General features: G+C 47.8%; 1 protein-coding gene across 4 annotated transcripts in view; it reads left to right on the top strand.

Annotated features, from left to right (window-relative positions):
• Positions 1 to 18481, top strand: part of MYLK (myosin light chain kinase) — a 268245-nt gene that overhangs the window by 72303 nt on the left and 177461 nt on the right. The window lies entirely within an intron of this gene.

Here is an 18481-nt window from a genome sequence, read left to right as displayed (position 1 = left end):
CTTTTCTTTTTCTCTTCTGGGACCCCTATAATTCGAATGTTGGTGCATTTAATGTTGTCCCAGAGGTCTCTGAGACTGTCCTCAATTTTTTTCATTCTTTTTTCTCTCATCTGCTCTGCAGTAGTTATTTCCACTATTTTATCTTCAGGTCATTTATCTGTTCTTGTGCCTCAGTTATTCTGCTATTGATTCCTTCTAGAGAATTTTTAATTTCATTTATTGTGTTGTTCATCATTGTTTGTTCACTCTTTAGTTCTTCTAGGTCCTTGTGAAATGTTTCTTGTATTTTCTCCATTCTATTTCCAAGATTTTGGATCATCTTTACTGTCTTTACTCTGAATTCTTTTTCAGGTAGACTGCCTATTTCCTCTTCATTTGTTAGGTCTGGTGGGTTTTTACCTTGCTCCTTCATCTGCTGTGTGTTTTTCTGTCTTCTCATTTTGCTTATCTTACCGTGTTTGGGGTCTCCGTTTTGCAGGCTGCAGGTTCGTAATTCCCGTTGTTTTTGGTGTCTGTTCCCAGTGGCTAAAGTTGGTTCAGTGGGTTGTGTAGGCTTCCTGATGGAGGGGACTAGTGCCTGTGTTCTGGTGGATGAGGCTGGATCTTGTCTTTCTGGTGGGCAGGTCCACGTCTGGTGGTGTGTTTGGGGGTGTCTGTGGACTTATTATGATTTTAGGCAGGCTCTCTGCTAATGATTGGGGTTGTGTTCCTGTCTTGTTTTTTGGCATGGGGTGTCTAGTACTGGAACTTGCTGGCCGTTGGGTGGAGCTTGTTTTTAGCGTTGAGACAAAGATCTCTGGGAGAGCTCTTGCCAATTGATATTATGTGGGGCCGGGAGGTCTCTGGTGGTCCCATGTGCTGAACTCGGCTCTCCCACCTCAGAGCCTCAGGCCTGACACCAAGCTGGAGCACCAAGACCCTGTCTGTCCCGCGGCTCAGAAGAAAAGGGAGAAAAAAAGAAAGAAAAAAAATATATTAAAAACAAAATTTTTTAAATTATTAAAATAATAATAAAAAAGAGAGCAACCAAACCAATCAACAAATCCACCAATGATAACAAGCACTAAAAACTAAACTAAGATAAACATAAAAATCAGAAACAAATCAGTCATAGACAGCAAACCCCAAATCTACAGGTGCTCCCAAAGTCCACCGCCTCAGTTTTGGGGTGATTCGTTCATTGCCTATTCAGGCATTCCACAGATGCAGGGTACCTCAAGATGATCGTGGGGATTGAATCCGCTGCTCCTGAGGCTGCACGGAGAGATTTCCCTTTCTCTTCTTTGTTCCCACAGCTCCTGGGGTTCAGCTTTGGATTTGGCCCCACCTCTGCATTTAGGTTGCCCTCAGGCACCTGTTCCGGGCCCAAACAGGAGGGGGTTAAAGCCACGGCTGATTAGGGCTCTCTTGTTCACTCAGGCTTGGGGGTGGGAGGGGAACGGTAGTCATAACTGGAATGAGGGGTGAGCCCGCAGCGGCAGAGGCCGGTGTGATGTTGCAACAGCCTGAGGTGCCCTGTGTGTTCTCCCGGGGAAGTTGTCCCTGGATCACAGGACCCTGACAGTGCAGGGCTGCACAGGTTCCCAGTGGGGTGTTGGGATGTGTGTGTGGATAGCGATCTGTGCTTGCGCACAGGCTTCTTGGTGGCTGCAGCAACATCGTTAGTGTTTTATGCCTGTCTCTGGGGTCTGAGCTGGTAGTCGTGGCTTGTGCCCGTCTCTGGAGCTCACTTAGGCGGTGCTCTGCCTTCTGTGGGCACACAGGGAAGGAATCCCCTCTCCTCGCACACCCCGAAACAATGGTCTCTTGCCTCTTAGGCAGGTCCAGACTTTTTCCTGGACTCCCTCCCGGCTAGCTGTGGCACACTAGCCCCCTCAGGCTGTGTTCACATAGCCAACCCAAGTCCTCTCCCTGGGGTCTGACCTCTGAAGCCCGAGCCTCAGCTCCCAGCCCCCGCCCACCCCAGCGGGTGAGCAGACAAGCCTCTCAGCCTGGTCAGTACTGATCCTCTGTGCAGGAATCTCTCCGCTCTGCCCTCCGCATCCCTGTGGCTGTGCTCTCCTCTGTGGCTCCGAGGCTTCCCTCCGGCCCGCCCCCCGTCTCCGCCAGTGAAGGGGCTTCCTAGGGTATAGAAACTTTTCCTCCTTCACAGCTCCGTCCCCGAAGTGCAGGTCCTGCCCCTACTTTTTGTCTCTGTTTTTTCTTTTTTCTTTTGCCAGGTACAATTTTTTGCCAGAAAAATCCCCACCCAGGTACGTGGGGATTTTCTTGCCTTTTGGGAAGTCCGAGGTCTTCTGCCAGCGTTCAGTAGGTGTTCTGTAGGGGTTGTTCCACACGTAGATGTATTTTTTGTTTGTTTGTTTTGTTTTGTTTTGTTTTGTGGTACGAGGGTCTCTCACTATTGTGGCCTCTCCCGTTGCGGAGCACAGGCTCCGGACGCGCAGGATCAGTGGCCATGGCTCACGGGCCCCGCTGCTCCGCAGCATGTGGGATCTTTCCGGACCGGGGCACGAACCCGTGTCCCCTGCATCGGCAGGCGGACTCTCAATCACTGTGCCACCAGGGAAGCCCATGCAGATGTATTTTTGATGTATTTGTGGGAAGGAATGTGATCTCCATGTCTTACTCCTCCGCCATCTTGAAGGTCCCCCCGATGGCATCATTTCTAAGGTCCCTTCCAGCCCTGACATTTCAGGTTCCCAGGGTGAGCAAGTCTCCTCCACAAAGGGCCTGAGGTTGGTACCCAAGAATCCTAAAGGAACCTCGAGAGACAGGCTCCCCTGTGCCCCTCACCCTAGTGGGACTGCACAGTGCTAGGTGGGTGCTACCAGCAGAGGAGGAAAGATGATGCAGCCCCTCAGAGTGAAGACTGAAGAAGCCTGAAGGAGGAGCAGGGCTGTGTCTGAGCCTGACTTTCCTCCCTTGGGCTGATAAACCTGGTTGGGTTGGGTTGGGTTGGCATCCCTCCACCACCCCAGGTAAATTCCAGGAAACACTAAGCCATTGTTTCTCATCCAGAGCTGCAGGCTGTACTGGGGACAGGTCCTCATGTCATGGGAGGGCAGGTAAGGGCAAGGGGTGAACTGCCTGTGGAAACACAGGGCTTGTCACACTGCCAGAGCATCCTCCTGGCCATTCTAATGCAGCACCCAAGGCCAGGGTCTGGGGTTGTGCCCAGCCAGAGGGAGGAGAACCGAGGGGAGTCTGGAGAAGAGCAGCACACTTTGGGGGAGAACAGAGAGATGTCTGGCCTGTGAACGGGAAGAGAGAGCATCTCTGTGCGTGGGGTGAGGCATATCTACTGATGGTGGCGTGAGTCCTACATAGACTTGCCAGAGATTAGCCAGTAAGCATGGTCTCTCCCTCAGGCATGAGGGATTGAAATGAAGTCACCCATTTCTTTGGGACAAATAAAAGGGGCTTTCTCTGGGCAAGGGATTGACTACGTTAGTCAAATCTGTGCGCATCAGATATCATTCCAATAAAATCTGAGGGAATATCAACACAGTTGTTATACTGGAAACTTCCTTTTGGGCATGGTGTTTATTATGATAAGATTCAACATATCTTGCTGAATCCTTCCCAAGCATGTTACCAAATTGAGCCAGGATTTGGAGTAAGAAGGACTGGATTCTAGTTCTGCTTTATTAGCCATTGACTTTAGGCAAGTCACTTGGTCTTTGAGCCTCAGATTTCCTATCAATAAAATGGGGTTGTAACGTACCTCAATATGTTGTCAAGTTGAAATGAGATCTTGATTGGGAAAGCATTGCATAAATTGTCAGTAGCTCGAAGTTTATTATAAAGCAAAAGCTTTTGGTAGCATTATCTAAGAACATGCTACCCTCTAGGCCCTCTGCAACCTAGTTTCAATCAATTTAATGACTGTATCTCTCAAAACCTCCCTTGACCCATCCCTTTCCCAGGTGAGTTTCCTTGCACTGAGACATGTACCACCATCTTCCCCTGCCCAGCTCAGCTCTCTCCTGCAGGGCTCACTTGCTTAGATGATCAGGATTCATTCTCATGAATTCTCGTGCCTTGGAAACTTCAGAGATCCCTGCCCTCCTCTGGTCTTTGAGGATACATAAGTCCACTCTGGGCCCACTTCCTCATCTGTAAAGTGAGGGGGTTGGGCTAGATGATTTAGGTCCCCTACCAACCCTCACATTCTGCGATCCAGCCGTATTCCACTGTTCTAACCAGGAAGCTAGAATTTGGGATGAGAGCAATGCGTATTGTCTAGCCAATGACAAGTAACTGAGTAAAAGAAGTCACTGTAAGAGTGTGAATTAGTAATCTACTCTCTGTGATAGATGAGGCTATGTTTGAGGCAGTATTTCTTTTTTTTTTAAATTTCTTTGTTTTTTTTTTGTCTGCATCGGGTCTTAGTTGTACACGGGGTCTTCACTGAGGCGTGCAGGATCTTTCATTGAGGCATGGGCTTCTCTCTAGTTGTGGTGTGCAGGTTTTCTCTCTCTAGTTGTGGCGCGAGGGCTCCAGAGCACGTGGGCTCTATAGTTTGTGACACATGGGCTCTCTCATTGAGGCACGTGAGCTCAGTAGTTGTGGCGTTCGGGCTTAGTTGTCCTGCGGCATGTGGGATCTTAGTTCCCTGACCAGGGACTGAACCCATGTCCCCTGCATTAGAAGGCAGATTCTTTACCACTGGACCACCAGGGAAGTCCCTGAGGCAATATTTCAATGAACGAGAGCATATAAGTGAAATGTGATATCTCTGATTGGTCCTCCTAGTTGACTGTTACCAGAGAGTCATCATTTGCTAAGTGCTTGCTATGTGCCAGGCATGGCTAGAAATTGCATTGCAGTTCCAGTGTGTTGGGTATTCTGAGTATCTACTTTGTGTTAGATACTTGACCTTCCCTCTAATCTCCACAGAGCCCTACAGAACAGATTTACGGATGGGAAAATTGAGGTTTAGTGAGATTAAGTAAATCACCCATGGTCATCTGGCTACTAAGTGGCAGAAGCAGGTTCAAGTGCAGCATGTCTGACTCCACAGCCTGTGATGGGATGGCTTGCCCAAGTCCACTGGCTGGCATCACCACCAAGCTTACTCGTAGACTGTCGATTTCTTGTTCCTAGTGTCCCAGGAGTGGCGGTTACCCCAGCAGTGTTCTCGATTCAGTTCTGGGCTTGACCCTAGGGTAGGAATTGATCATTTCTCTCTGGTTGGGGCGGCCAACCTAAACATTCCAGGGGAAAAACTCACCAGGATTTGCACCCTCCCTCCTCTGGCACGTTGGCGACACCCGGTCTTGGCTCCCTCCTCATTCCTCTTCTCCGTGCACCTGCCCCCTTGTCTCAATGCTAACCAAGAGTGGGAGAGAAACTAGAAACATTGTTGGCCAGGCCTTTGGCTTCAGCTGGAAGAGGCAGGTTTCGTCTGTGGGAGTAAGTAGAAAACAATTACAAATTCGCATTTCAAATCCCGGAGCCTGTGGGAGTTGGTGAAGCAGGCTGGCTTTCCTCATATTCTCATGCTGTGTCAGGGTTTGCCAAAGAAGGATCCCCACACCTCTCAGTAAGGGAAGCTCGGGGAAGCAGGGATGTGCTGGAGGCAGCTTGGACCCCAGGAGGTCCAGCAGGAGTTGTGGACGCCTGTGGCTGGAGAGAGTCTTCAAACTCAGCCCTAGGACTTACCAGCATCCACATCTCTGCAGACCCTCCTGTCGACTCAGCCAGTGCCTGAGCCTGTCACGGGGAAAGGCAGGCCTCCCACAGAAGGGTCTTTCTCATTCTCTCTCCTCGCATCAGCCAGGCATTGGTCCAGCCACAGGGCTAGTGTTTTCCCAGGAGACACAGGCCATGGGGTGCTGGCAACTCCCCTAAACTGTGGGGAGAGAAGCTGGGTCCATGTTCAGTAGCCGGGCCTGGGCGAGCTCCACTCACAGTTCACTTGCAGCCGTGTCCTTAGAATCCAAGGGCCCTCCCAGCACAGGATCCTCTGGGCCGGTCCCCTCAGATCATCACCACAGGGCCAGCTCCCGGCAGAAAGCTGAGGGGCAGCATGTGCTTCCAGTGGCTCAGAAAGAGGGGATGGGACATGCCTGTCTGGAGCTGGAGAAGCTGCTCAGGGTCCCTCCAGGGAGGGTGTGATGAGCAGAATCATGGACTCCCTTCCTGGGCCTTCTTTTCCAGAGCTTTCCTAGGCTTCACTAAAGACCAGGAGAGGAATGGCCGGGCAGACTCAGGGCACAGAGTGGGGACCCTTCCCTTTTCTCCCTCTCCTCCACTCTCACCCCTCAGACACTACATCCCTAATAGCGCACCCACCACCCCTGCCCACCTGCCACCCCTTCCATGTGCTCCCCCTGCCCAAGACTCCAGTTTCAAAATAAATGACTAAATGTTGGCTAAATGGGAGGGAGGAGAGGAAGAATGAAGTGGTAGAAAGAAAAGGAATATATTCCACTTACTTTATGAGCAAATGGCTCTCCCCAGCACCCTGCCCTATTAATTTTGCTGTTAATATTTGCCGCTCTGCTAAGGGAATCGCCTTAAGTACTTAGTCCACTCCTGACACTTAATAAGTGCTCACTAAACAGGAACTGTTATTGGTTCCTTTTTCTCCTCTTTTTCCTGGGGTTTCCCCTCAGCTCTTTCAGCCCCAGCCCCTCTCTGGACAGACCTCACAGAATCAGCAGCTCAACCTGGGAGAGGCCAGAGGCTGCGAAGCCGGAATGACTGCATTCATGCCCATTCCGAGCGCTGGCCCAGGCTTCAGTCTTCATGGCTCGTGCCTGTGTCTCACAGGTGTGCGCCGAGGACCAGATGCGCCTGTCCGCCTGTGAAGCCCTCCGTGGAGGGCCTGGAACAGAAGTCTCTTCTTTCTCCTCTCCTGGTGTCCCAAAGCATCTTGTCTCTGCTGTGGGCTTGGCTCCCCCTGCTGGAACCTTTCCTACCTGCCCAGGTATCCTATGGAGAGCTGGCAACAGTCCTAGAGACACAGGTGAACTAGGGCAGGAAGGTCCAGAGAGGCCCTTCAGGTCAGAGAGAGAACCGGAGATGGGAAGTGGCTTTCTCAAGGTCACACAGTGGCTAGGGTGCAGTCACAGTGGGCACTGGAGCCTCCGTCTCTCCTGAGCTACTTAACCGTCAGGTGCTGCCTGCCCATTTCCCTGAGCTGGCCCCCTTGTTGGCCAAGGCTGCTTCTGTGCTCTGAGCTTCTGACAGAAATCTTACAACAGCAGTGACAGCAACAACATTAACCATAGCAGCCACCATGGATTGAGCTCTTATTCTGTGCCAGACACGCAGGCCGCTTGACCCCATGTCCCCTGCGTTGGCAGAGACTGGGCCGGGCTGTTTTTCTACACATTGCTGACCCTCATAGCAACCCTGCAGGTAGGAGAGTATTAATAGCAGCTCCATTTTACAGATGAGTAAACTAAGACTTTCAGAGGTGGTCACTTTTTCAGGCCACAGTTTCACAGTGGAGGATGCACATCTGACTGCACAGCAGTCTGTTCCCTGCTGAGGGGCCTCCTATCGATGGAAGCCACAAGCACCGTTCCTGCTCCCCCAGTGGATTTCCTGGGCTCCCACGGACCGAGGTGGGGCTGCTCCTGCCTGAGTCCTCACTGTGCTCATCTCACGGGCACATCGGCGTGGCTTAGCAGGATGGAGGGGGAGGCAGGGTATTTGAGAAGGGGATGGTTGAATAAACACGCCTGTGACCCCAGACTTACTTCTGCAGGGATGATACTGCTAATGAGCTGAGTGAACTTTAGGATGTGGCTAAGACTGTGATAGGAATGTGCATGTTGCTAATTTAATTATAATCAGGGTTTCTGGCTCTGATTTCTTTTTGCATGTGACTTTTACTGCAGAAAGCTTCTCTCATCTGGTCTCATTAAATCTCAAATTAAGCAAGAATCCCTACAGTAAGAGAGCAGCTCCAGGAGAGCAGGCCTCACTCGTTCACACTGTGTGTTCCTTTGGCTGTGTTTTTTTGGGTTTGATCCCCTTTTAAGAAAATTTAAAAATAACTTTCTGCCAAAGATGTGGGCACTCAGGGTAGAGCTGCTGAGTGGACACCCTCCTCCTGCCCGTGGTCTGCTCCTCTGATGACGTGGCCGGGCTGAAGCGGGTAGGTCACCTGCCTGTAGAAGCCCAGCCTTCCTTTCTTTAGAAAATGTATGTATGTATGTATGTATGTATGTATGTATGTATGTATTTATTTATTTATGGCTGCGTTGGGTCTTTGTTGCTGCGCACGGGCTTTCTCTAGTTGCGGTGAGCGGGGGCTACTCTTCGTTGCGGCGCACGGGCTTCTCATGGCAGTGGCTTCTCTTGTTGCAGAGCACGGGCTCTAGGCGCACGGGGTTCAGTAGCTGTGACACGCAGGCTGCTCGACCCCATGTCCCCTGCAATGGCAGGCAAATTCGTAACCACTGCACCACCAGGGAAGTCCTCCCAACCTTCCTTTAATGTGTCTTTCAAGAGGAAAGGCCCAGGACGCCATGGGGAATGAAGGGCTGCCCTGTGGGCTCAGGGAAGAACTCAGCTGGTGGGGGGAGTAGGAAGGAGTGGGCTGGCTTTACCTGATATCCCTTAGGAACCCGGAAACCTGGGCCCAAGTCTCTCAAGGATGCCAGCAGGAAACCCAGAGAGTGTACCCAGGGCCGGGTATGATTGCGCTCACTTCACACCCAGGCAGCCTGAGAAGCAAAGAGGGGAAAGGATTCACAAGTTACGTGCCAGCTTTAGAGCCAGAACTGGTACCCATGTGTCTGGAACCAAATGCCTACAGGCCCCAGAGAGGTAGACTGTTTGTTGTTGTGACCTGTTCGTCCACTCCTTTCCCTACATCCTCTCTCTAATGTTCACATGTTTGCTCCACAACAAAATTAAGTGATACCATAGTTTGGAAGTGATTTTTTATGCTTTTTTAGCCCAACTTTCAATTTATTCATATATTCCACAAGTATTTGTCGAGAACTTACTGTGTGCTCATCCGTATTCTAGGCATTAGGGATACAGTAGTGAGCGAACCACCCAGGACCTGTGACCTAGTGGAGTGGCTTATGTTCCAGTGGGGGAGACAGATGTTAATCAAATAACCACATGACTGCATGGCGGCCAACTATGATGTATGTGATAGACACACCTTCCATGATTTTGTCCAAATTACTGTCCTTAGTTCTGTCCAATTCAAAATGACTTTCCAGTCTCTGGTGGCTCCCCAGAGACCTCTGTCTAGGAGACCTAGATCTGGAGTCACCTCTGTTACTCAGGGTGAGTAGCATTGTTTTTTTGGATTCATTTCTTCCTTTATTATCCATAAAATATTCAAATATCTACCATGTGCAAGGTCTTCCAGAGTCTGTGGTGCATAACCAGTCTTGACCAAGAACTCAGTTGCCTTAAAGGTGTACTCTTCATCAGTATCTTCACATCTCTCCGGTCCACATATGTTCAACCATTCCCCTTGGAAAAACAGATGGAATCAAATTAGGTATTGATTCACCCTCTCTCCCACCTGCCCCTCAAAGCCTCACACCACTACTCCTATAAAACCACTATTCCCCTTCCACTTGTGTGCTTTGCAGAGGACAGAAGAACAGATGGTGATGGGGAGAGCAGGAGATAGGGTAGAGCAATGGTTCTCAAAGTGGGCCCTGGGGACCCTGGGACTCTTTCATGGGCCCAGGAGGTCTAAATAATTTTTGTAATAAGATGTCATTTGCTTTTTATAATAAGATGTCATTGCTTTTTTCACTCTCCTTTTCTCTCAGACGGAGTTTTCCAGCAGGTACGAACACCGTGATGCCACAACCAACTGGATGCAGAAGCACATATGAAAATCTAGCTGTCTTCTGTTAAGCCAGACATTAAATAAATTTGCAAAAACAAACAACTCTTCTTACTAAACTTTGTTTTTGTTTCAGAAAATGTATTTTTCTTTTAAAAGTGTTACTTATGTTAACCTCATGGGCTTATTATTGATGTTTTAAATGAACTACTATTTCTTAGTTTTAATACAGTAAAAATTTAATTTAATACAGTAAAATATTGATAGCAGCAATTCACACACAAAAGCTCTTTGGGATCTTCAATAATTTTAGGAGTATGAAGGGACCCTGAGACCAAAATGTTTGAGAACTGCTGAGCTAGTGGCTAAGGGGTCAGCTAGGTGTTAGGAGAAGGCCAGTTACTCAAGAATCAGACATGAGCCAGTAGAAAAGCTTAAATCCACATCATTTCTGATTTGGACATCTGCAGTCTGTCCCAAGGTGTGAGTTGCATAGGATGAGAGATTCCTTTGGAACTATGGAAATACCTTCTGTCCCCTGGAGGAGAAGGACTGGACTGGGCATCACCTTGCTACCATGTTTTAGAAGTATGCGCCAGGGACCACTCCTGAAGCTCTCCAGGGGTCAGGACCCACGCTGCTAGGTCCTGTTCTCAACACCGTGAACACAGTCTGTGGAGCATGGTTCAAATCTCAGCCCAGATTCCTTAAGACAGGAGCACAGGAGTCCCCCATCCATCTGCTCTCTGAGCTTGCTCCCACTCCAGGGATCATAAACAGGGCTTCTTCAGCTCAAGGAGGAGGGAGCTGAGTCTCAGGAGGCAAGGGTCCCACGAGCCCTGGGTGGTAATCCCAGGCCACATGTGCCTAGGGATGGGTAGTGTTCCAGGCCAGATGTGGAGTTGGGGGTGTGCCCAGCCCCTCCACGGACTCAGCTCTCAGCTTGACAGTGTCTTCCCTTTGCTCCACACTCAGATTGGAACCTGCAGCTCTGAACAAGTAAAAACCTGTGAGCTTCCATCCCGGGTTTCCCCGGGACTCCACTCAGAGCCTCTGCAGCTGGCAGCCAGGGGTTTCAAAAGTCACCCCAGCCGGGAGGATTGGAACCACACATCCCTCTGACCGGGTGAAGTTGGCTGCTCCGTGCAAGGCAAGTTGCAACATCTGAGCAGTCAGACGAACGCCCCTTAACTTTTCAGTCTGGCACTGGGCACTACATCTCTGGCTCTCCTTCACTGTCTTCCTTCTCGGACAGACCTTGGACAGGCATCTCTGCAGTACAGTGGTAAAGGTGGCCGTCCACGCATCCCAACTCATGGGAGAGCTGCCCGGGGAAGAGGTCACGGTAAGGCGTGTCCGTTCTCTGCTGTGTGACCCTGCCGCACTGCCTGCTCCAGTGGGTCACAGCAAGTCAGCAGGCACAGCCCACAGCCAAGGAGCAGCTCGTTCCAGGATTAGGAGAGATTAGGGAATTTGTCAGGATTTGAATGCTCTGAAGAGAGAGGATTAAGGTGGGGAGAGGAAGCTGTCATTGCCTGGGGCATTTGCACCTCGGTGGTTTGCTGTGTTTGCTGTGTGCCTGTGGCTCCGGGGGTTCATGGCTGTCGGCCAGGCTTCCAGTGCAGAGCCCACTGGGAGCCCTTCCCTGTAGGGAAGGTATGGTATCTCCAGGATGCCTTGCTGCCGGATCAGGTGCTTAAGGACTACGATCATTTAAAATGTATGCACTTTGGGTAGGGAAGGGGGCAGCTGGTTGCTCTAAACTTGTTCTGCTGTGTAACTTGATTCTTGATTTTAAACTTTTCTCTGAGTCTTTTTGCCTCAGTCTTTTTGCCCTCTCTCTTGGCCATAGTTGAAAGTGTTCCTTTCTGGGTTCAGGAGACAATTGAAAGTGCTTTTGATCGAATTAAAGTCAAATTAATTTAGTGCTGCTTTGAAGGATTAATAAATTCTGCTACTTGTGAAAACCTTATTTGGAGGTGAGCTTTGGCCCAAGCATTGTGTGTATATGGCGGCGTGTGGCTTCCAGCCCTCAGACCACTGCTCTTCTGATCCCCTCCTCCGTCTTTTTTTCTCTTCTTACTTCTGTCTCTTCTTCTTTTTGTCTTTTTACATCTTTATTGGAGTATAACTGCTTTACAGTGGTGTGTTAGTTTCTGCTTTATAACAAAGTGAATCAGTTATACATATACATATGTCCCCATATCTCTTCCCTCTTGCATCTCCCTCCCTCCCACCCTCCCTATCCCACCCCTCTAGGTGGTCACAAAGCACCAAGCTGATCTCCCTGTGCTATGTGGCTGCTTCCCACTAGCTATCTACCTTACGTTTGGTAGTGTATATATGTCCATGCCTCTCTCTCGCTTTGTCACAGCTCACCCTTCCCCCTCCCCATATCCTCAAGTCCATTCTCTAGTAGGTCTGTGTCTTTATTCCCGTCTTACCCCTAGGTTCTTCATGACATTTTTTTCCTTAGATTCCATATATATGTGTTAGCATACGGTATTTGTCTTTCTCTTTCTGACTTACTTCACTCTGTATGACAGACTCTAGGTCCATCCACCTCACTACAAATAACTCAATTTCGTTTCTTTTTATGGCTGAGTAATATTCCATTGTATATATGTGCCACATCTTCTTTATCCATTCATCCGATGATGGACATTTAGGTTGCTTCCATCTCCTGGCTATTGTAAATAGAGCTGCAGTGAACATTTTGGTACATGACTCTTTTTGAATTATGGTTTTCTCAGGGTATGTGCCCAGTAGTGGGATTGCTGAGTCATATGGAAGTTCTATTTGTAGTTTTTTAAGGAACCTCCATACTGTTCTCCATAGCGGCTGTACCAATTCACATTCCCACCAGCAGTGCAAGAGTGTTCCTTTTCTCCACACCCTATCCAGCATTTATTGTTTCTAGATTTTTTGATGATGACCATTCTGACCGGTGTGAGATGATATCTCATTGTAGTTTTGATGTGCATTTCTCTAATGATTAATGATGTTGAGCATTCTTTCATGTGTTTGTTGGCAGTCTGTATATCTTCTTTGGAGAAATGTCAATTTAGGTCTTCTGCCCATTTTTGGATTGGGTTGTTTGTTTTATTGTTATTGAGCTGCATGAGCTGCTTGTAAATTTTGGAGATTAATCCTTTGTCAGTTGCTTCATTTGCAAATATTTTCTCCCATTCTGAGGGTTGTCTTTTGGTCTTGGTTATGATTTCCTTTGCTGTGCAAAAGCTTTGAAGTTTCATTAGGTTCCATTTGTTTATTTTTGCTTTTATTTCCATTTCTATAGGAGGTGGGTCAAAAAGGATCTTGCTGTGATTTATGTCATAGAATGTTCTGCCTATGTTTTCCTCTAAGAGTTTGATAGTTTCTGGCCTTATATTTAGGTCTTTAATCCATTTTGAGCTTATTTTTGTGTATGGTGTTAGGGAGTGTTCTAATCTCATACTTTTACATGTACCAGTCCAGTTTTCCCAGCACCACTTATTGAAGAGACTGTCCTTTCTCCACTGTACATTCTTGCCTCCTTTATCAAAGATAACGTGACCATATGTGTGTGGGTTTATCTCTGGGCTTTCTATCCTGTTCCATTGATCTATATTTCTGTTTTTGTGCCAGTACCATACTGTCTTGATTACTGTAGCTTTGTAGTATAGTCTGAAGTCAGGGAGCCCGATTTCTCCAGCTCTGTTTTTCGTTCTCAAGATTGCTTTGGCTATTCAGGGTCTTTTGTGTTTCCATACAAATTGTGAAATTTTTTGTTCTAGTTCTGTGAAAAATGCCAGTGGTAGCTTGATAGGGATTGCATTGAATCTGTAGATTGCTTTGGGTAGTATAGTCATTTTCACAATGTTGATTCTTCCAATCCAAGAACATGGTATATCTCTCCATCTGTTTGTATCATCTTTAATTTCTTTCATCAGTGTCTTATAATTTTCTGCATACAGGTCTTTTGTCTCCTTAGGTAGGTTTATTCCTAGATATTTCATTCTTTTTGTTGCAGTGGTAAAGCAGGATACAAAATTAATGCACAGAAATCTCTGGCATTCCTATACACTAATGATGAAAAATCTGAAAGTGAAATTAAGAAAACACTCCCATTTACCTTCTGTCTCTTATCGATCTGCATTTAACTGGTGCTGAACAAAACCCCCTGGGTAGGTGTATTTGACTCCAGCCACTGAGTGCTGCTCTGCCGATAGAGAAATTATTGCAGAAGCCACCCAGGCCCTCTGGTGCTCTCGACTGGAATGTGGTCAACAGGCTGGATGAGGGGTTAGAAGGGAACAAGGATGGTTTGGTTTGATTTATAATTATTATAATAATTATTATTGGTAGAGCATTCCAGATATGCCAGTAACCATTAATTGGCAGTGTGGACGGAATATGTTTATGCGGCTGATGGCAGTGGGCCGGGTGATGGGCCGAGCAGAGCTGTTTGGTGTGCCTGGCCAGCCTGGGACTGGGCTCTGGTTCTGCCTGTGTGGTGGTTAATAACTGCCCTACCCACCCTCCCCCACCCCTCACAGGGCACTTGCTGTATTGACTTGCCTGTTCTGTTTCTGACCTGAAGCCAGACCTTCCCTCCTGCCCAGGGATGGAAGACTTCTGTCTTCTGTGTGTATGGGGCCGAGCATGTTCCTTTTGATGATAGCATCCAGGGCCTTCGGGAGACCTCAGAAGGTCAAGATCAAGAGGATTTATAGAGAGGAGCCCGATGTCACCACTCTTAGTTTCCAGCTCCCCCGAAAGCAGAGTGGAAGAGTCTTGTGTCTTTGAAAGCCAGAAGTGAGAGCAGAAGGGGGTGTTACATTCCTCCGCCCCCCTTCCTTTATGCAACTCCCAAACCTCTGCCTATCGCATCTCCCATTACTGGGGAAGGCAGGAAATGCCTAGTCTGGGTCCGGGGGCCCTCCAGGAAGCTCACAGGATATGGCTACGATCAGAATTCAGTTTGGTTTCCACTTCTTAGCTATGTGACCTTGGACAAATGTAGTTGGTTTTCTGAGCCCTGGTGTCCTCGTTTGTGAAAGGAACATAATCAGAACTGCCTTGCAGGACCAGGAGATTGAGTGAGATTAGGGCTGAGCATGATGTCAGGTGCATGCACCCTGCCCGTTCCATGCTAGGACACACAGGACAGTGCTGCGGAGGCTGTCAAGGGGCCCCAGGCCCTCCTACCCACCTTCTCATGGTCTGCCATATGCTTCCCACTGCTGTTATACAATAATCCCACTCAGATACCCTTGCCCTGAGGATAATCAGGCTGGCCTGGGCTTGCCATCCTTGGTGAAAAGGGTGTGTCCTGCAGGGTTGGGGAACTTGCTTTCCCTTTGGGAGCTGGATGATGACCATGTTGACAGCTACCAATTATTGAGTGCCTTTTATGCTGTACTAAGTGTTTTATATATACTGTCATTCAAGTCCTCCCCTCAACTTTGTGAGATTGATATTGTCATTCTCATTTTATAGAAAAGGAAACTGAGGCCAGGAGAGTTGAAGTATCTTGCCCAGCTAATAGCTGGAAAGTAGCAGTGCCCTGGACTTGCGGCTGGCGACGACCCTTGTGATACCTGCCCTCACTCCACCCCACCCCTGGCGCTGGCAGCACAGAGTGTATTTGTCACCTCACTTCAGTGGCAGTGGAGGAGAGCAGAGGGAACAGTGTCCCCTCTGGGATATGGTCCTGGGAGGCTCTGCAGGATATAAGAACCCCCTGTTATCACACTCACCACACACACACATGTAATTGTTCACTGCTGTATCCCTAGCCCCTAGCTTGCAACATGGTGGATGTTCAATAAATTTATTTATTTTATTATTATTTTTTTTGTGGTATGTGGGCCTCTCACTGTTGTGGCCTCTCCCGTTGCGGAGCACAGGCTCCGGACGCGCAGGCTCAGCAGCCATGGCTCACGGGCACAGCCGCTCCACGGCATGTGGGATCTTCCCGGACCGGGGCACGAACCCGTGTCCCCTGCATCGGCAGGCGGACTCTCAACCACTGCGCCACCAGGGAAGCCCCAATAAATATATTTTAATTGAGTGAATGACTATATCCTGATTCTTGCCATGAAAATTATATCCTGATTACCTTGAAATGGTTCTGCAAACACATACACAAACACAATGATATAAATATGGCAAAATGTTAACTGTTGAATCTAGGTGATAGGTATTTGAGGTGCTCATTTTATCATTCTTTCTACTTTTCTGTTTGAAATTTTCCATAATGAAGCTTATTTTTAGTTTAAAATTTCTATATCATTAAATTCCTATTATTATTTTCCTTGTAAATATACACTCATATAACTGCCTGATATTCTACTGTATTTAACCAATTCTCACTGTTGGATATTTAACTGGTTTTTTTTTTCCTATTTCTATTTAACTGGATTATTTTTCTGTTTATTTTCCTATAAGTAATGTGATTAGCATTCTCATATATAAATTTGGGGCTGTATCTCTGATTCTTTCCCAATAATACCTTTCTAAATGTAGGATTACTGGGGAAAGAGATGGACATTTTTTTCAGAATCCTTTTGACAAATTGCTTTCTAGAAATATTGCTTTAGTTTATACTCCTCAGAAGGATATGAGTACCCAGAGTCTCACCGGTATTGTATGTTGTCTTTCTTTTTAAATGTCATTTGGTTAGTTTTTTTAACTAATAACTTGTCCTTGACTTGCACTCTTGGATTCTGACTGAGGCTAGGCAGCTTCCACTTGTGTTGTGGTCATTTGTCTATCTTCTGTGAACCGTCCAAGTGATAGCTCTACCCATTATCTGTCAGGCTGTTTTCTTATATATAAAATATCCTAGTCCTTCATTCTTGTTGCAAACATTTTATCCCAGATCATCAAATGCCTTTTAATGTTGTCATTGGTATGCTGTGTCATACGGAAGATCTCAGTGTTACGTGTGTGTGGTAGCAGCTGTCAGCTTTCTCGCTTATGACCCCAACCTCAGACCCCCTTCCCACCAGCCAACTCTGACTGCTAATAGGAAGCAAGAGTGTCCAGTGGGGGACTTCCCTGGTGGCGTAGTGATTAAGAATCCGCCTGCCAATGCAGGGGACACGGGTTCGAGCCCTAGTCCGGGAAGATCCCACATGCCGAGGAGCACCTAAGCCCGTGCACCACAAGTACTGAGCCCACGTGCCACAACTACTGAAGCCCATGTACCTAGAGCCTGTGCTCTGCAACAAGAGCTGCAGTGAGAAGCCCGCACACTGCAACAAAGAGTAGCCCCTGCTTGCTGCAACTAGAGAAAGCCCGCATGCAGCAACAAAGACCCAGCGCAGTCAAAAATAAATAATTAATTAAAAAAAAAAAAAGAGGGTCCAGTGGTTAAGAATAGGAGCTTTGGTGCCAGACACCTGGGATCAAATGCCAGTTCTGCCCCCTACTAAATACTCTGACCCTGGGCAAATGAGTTAATCTCAGTGAGCCTCGGTTTCTAATCCATAAAATGGGGATGATGAGATCATCTGTCTCACAGTGTTGATGTAAGGAGCAATTGAGCTATTATTTGTAAAGTGTTTAGAATAGTTCCTGGTATATAGTAAGTGCTGCATAAATTTGGTTTTTATTGTTACTTACTACAGTGAACCTGTGAGTCTTATCATTTGGAAAGGATTTTGTTTGCAAAGCTAATACCTCATCAGTGAAAGAGAAAGCTGGCTTTGTCAAGCAGGGGATGTGCCCTGTTTCACACAAACCTAGGTCTTTGTTACTTTAACTTGTAACTCCATTTTAGTTTTGTTAGATGTTATTAAATTTAAACAAACTAATTACATGCCCAGATTATCACTGTTCATTTCTGTCAGCTCACCCCACTTGGCATGGGACATAGGCTTGTGACTGACGATCCCAAGAAAATGAACAGAAAAATAAAAACTGGAAATACTCTTCCTCTTCAGTTTAGCAGATGTTTGTTGCAGGGCTGTGATAGGCCAGGTACCGTGGATTCCATGCTGAGTAAGATGTGGTCCCCAACCTGGAACCATCCCAGCCTGGTGAGGCTCCTACCTGGACTTGAAATCTGGAGCAGGGATACTTGGGACATATTCCAGGGGGTGGCAACGGGTGTCCAGTGACCTTGGCTAGAGGCTCTGACAACCTGGCTTCTCTCGACTGCTGCCTGTTTTCCCAGCCTGGTTCTCCAGCCTTTCCTGTGGACTTTGATAGCTTCCCTACTCCCCGTCTTTCCAACAAATCCCTTCTCCATTTATGAGAGCCAGAGTCCATTTCTGTAATTTGCAACCAGGAACTGATTCATACCTGTTACTAATTCCACTTCTAGAATTAATCCTAAGGAAATCCCTTCGTTCCAATCAACCTGCCAGCCCCCATAGACATCCTGTCTAGTCCCAATGGGGCCCTGGACCGGGAGTCAGGAGCCTGAGGTTTACTTGCCAGTGATGCCATCATTTTGCTTTGTCTCTCTGAGTGAGTGACTTACCTTCTCTGGGCCTCAGTTATAAATGGAGGAGTGAGCCTGGACAACCTTAAAATGCTCCCTTCTCTGACGTTCTGTGGCTTTTGAGGCTTTTTCACACTCCGGTCCCCAGAAGTGGCTAGGATCCTCCCTAGCCTTGCTTCCTTCCCTGCTTTCAACCCCGCACTCTCACCTCACCTCCCCTCCCCCGGGATCCTTGCCGTATGAACCCTAAACTCTTTTCTTTCTTGGAC

The sequence above is a fragment of the Delphinus delphis genome, chromosome 4, assembly GCF_949987515.2.
Source record: "Delphinus delphis chromosome 4, mDelDel1.2, whole genome shotgun sequence".
Classification (NCBI taxonomy): Eukaryota; Metazoa; Chordata; class Mammalia; order Artiodactyla; family Delphinidae; genus Delphinus; species Delphinus delphis.
The sequence above is the reverse complement of the archived record's forward strand: the minus strand, read 5'-3'. Positions and strand labels throughout refer to the sequence as shown.